Genomic DNA, 3,089 nt, shown 5'->3' on the forward strand with positions numbered 1-3,089 from the left:
ATATAAAATATACAATATATATATATATATATATATATAATATATATATATATATATGTGTGTGTGTGGGGTGTGTGTGGTGGGGGGTGTGTGTGTGTATATTATATACACACATATATATGTGTATGTGATAATATGTATATATCTATTTCTCTATATAATTTTTTATTTATTATGTGTGTGTGTGTGTTGTGTGTGTGTGTGTGTGTGTGTATAATATATATATGTATGTATATATATATATATATATATATATATATATATATATATATATATGTATATGTATATGTATATACATATGCACACACACATACACACATACACACACACGTACACATACACACACACAAACACACACACACACACACACACACACACACACACACACCCCAAAACACACAAACAAACAAACATGCACGCACATCCACACCCACACACACATGCCATACACACACAAAATGCCACATACACACAGCACACACACACGCACACACACACACATGCACATACACACACATGCACACACACACGCACACACACACACACACACACACACACACACACACACACACACCACACACACCACAACACACACACACACACACTGTAAGAGCCGAATGAGGCCCTACAAGTGTATGGTAGGTGGCGACTTAGGGTGTAAAGGGAGACGACCAAGATGCTTGACTCCTTTATTTTTATAGTAATGATGGAGTACGGGTGCGCCCAGGAACGAGGTGTTGCTCCTCGGCTCCCCGCAGGAAGTCTGCCTGTCATCTCCTACAGTGGTCTAAAGATGGGCATAGATCACGTGCTTAACATATGGCAACCATTGGTGATGAAAGGTAGTGTTACAACAATGCATAGCTCTTGTGGAAGGGGATAAACAATACAACATAGGAATGTCTAGTGTGGCAACGAGAGACGAATAAACAGGTAAAGCAATGGACATACTTATATGTATGTGTGTGTGTGGGAATATAGGCATGTGACAATACATAAGATTATACAAGGCATGTAGAATATAACAACATATAAATAGAATAACATTGGCATACATATTTCAGTAACATCACATATATAAAGCTGGGTTACATATCTCCCTGGTTTCTAAATGATGGTCCCCATCATAATCAAATATTGTAAGAAATGTAAAAACGATGCAAGTACTGCATGACGCAGTGTGTATATCAGTATCGAGATTTGCTAGTTATATGAGTGCTAACGTTTGCCGAGACTGCGATATTCTCGGGCTTCAGAACTACGTGAACGGGCGACGCTGAAAGAAATCCGTCTTCAGGCGGCGTCACAGAATGCGAGCGAGCGAGCGGCGCTGAGGGAAGAGCATGCTCAGGCGGCGGTAATACAAGATACGTACGAGTGAGAATCTAGTTAGGCAACTCATAAACTGCAAATGAACAACTATAACTGACAACTGAACGCAGAATACAAAAAAAAACATCAATGGACAATTAAATAAGTCGAGATTAAGTATTGAGCACAAAATGAAAATAATATAAGGAAAAGCTAAGCATTGATCACCATTATTTTTCTGACAAACCTTCACACTCGGGTCTTGGGTGCGGTGCGGGGCGAGGAGAGGCTGGGGAGATGCACGGCTGACGAGGCAGAGAGCGGGCCGCCCCTGTGCGGCTGACGGGGAGATTTGAAGCGCTGCGTGGTGAGCAATGTCGTGGCGCGACAGGTCAGCAGGATGATGTTGTTCCTGCTTGGTCGCGACTGCGTGGATGAATCCGCACGGCAAGGCACTTGGCTTGGTGTAGAAATGTTTTGGGTGGTCAGTGTCCTTGGTGATACGTGGACCAGCTGGGGTCCTTCTAAAATCTGCACAGCGTTGGCAGCAACAGATGATGCAGGTGTTGAGGGATCAGCTGCAGGTGTTGAGAGTGGCGTGACTTGCTGTGTCGGAGTTCAGCAGCTAGGCGGACAGCGTCGGTTATCCGGCCTTGGGGACATCTCGTCAGGAGGACTGGCTCACACTATGGCGAAGTATTGCGTGCTCGGCAGAGTGTGCTGTTGATGCGGAGCAGGAACTTCGGAGGCGCTATATGAGTTCAAAGTCACCGCTAAGCCACCAGTTGTAAGAGCCGAATGATGGGCCCTACAAGAGTATGGTAGGTGGCGAGCTTAGGGTGTAAGGTAGACGACCAAGATGTCTTGACTCCTTTATTTGTATAGTAATGATGGAGTACGGCTGCGCCGAGGAACGAGGTGTTGCTCCTCGGCTCCCCGCAGGGAGTCTGCCTGTCATCTCCTACAGTGGTCTAAAGATGGGCATAGATCACGTGCTTAACATATGGCAACCATTGGTGATGAAAGGTAGTGTTACAACAATGCATAGCTCTTGTGGAAGGGGATAGACAATACAACATAGGAATGTCTAGTGTGGCAACGAGAGACGAATAAACAGGTAAAGCAATGGACATACTTATATGTATGTGTGTGTGTGGGAATATAGGCATGTGACAATACAAAAGATTATACAAGGCATGTAGAATATAACAACATATAAATAGAATAACATTGGCATACATATTTCAGTAACATCACATATATAAAGCTGGGTTACACACACACACACACACATACATATATATATACATATCTACATATATATATATATATATATATATATATATATATATTATATATATATATATATATGTGTGTGTGTGTGTGTGTGTGTGTGTGTGTGTGTGTGTGTGTGTCTGTGTGTGTCTGTGTGTCTGTGTGTATGTGTGTGTGTGTGTGTGTGTGTATGTACACACACACACGCACACACACAGACACACACACACACAACACACACACACACACACACACACACACACACACACCACATCCGTACACGCACACGCGCACGCACACCAGCACACACACACACACACACACACATACACATACACATACAAAAACACACCACACACACACACACACACACACACACACACACACACACACACACACACACACACAAATATATATATATATATATATATAGATATATATATATATATATATATATATATATATATATATATATATATACATATATATATCATCATCAATAA

General features: G+C 42.1%; 1 pseudogene; it reads right to left on the reverse strand.

Annotated features, from left to right (window-relative positions):
* Positions 1–2,726: 2,726 nt before the first annotated feature.
* On the reverse strand, positions 2,727–2,834 carry LOC119571288 (annotated as a pseudogene).
* Positions 2,835–3,089: the final 255 nt, after the last annotated feature.

Source organism: Penaeus monodon, unplaced genomic scaffold, assembly GCF_015228065.2.
Source record: "Penaeus monodon isolate SGIC_2016 unplaced genomic scaffold, NSTDA_Pmon_1 PmonScaffold_5771, whole genome shotgun sequence".
Taxonomy (NCBI): domain Eukaryota; kingdom Metazoa; phylum Arthropoda; class Malacostraca; order Decapoda; family Penaeidae; genus Penaeus; species Penaeus monodon.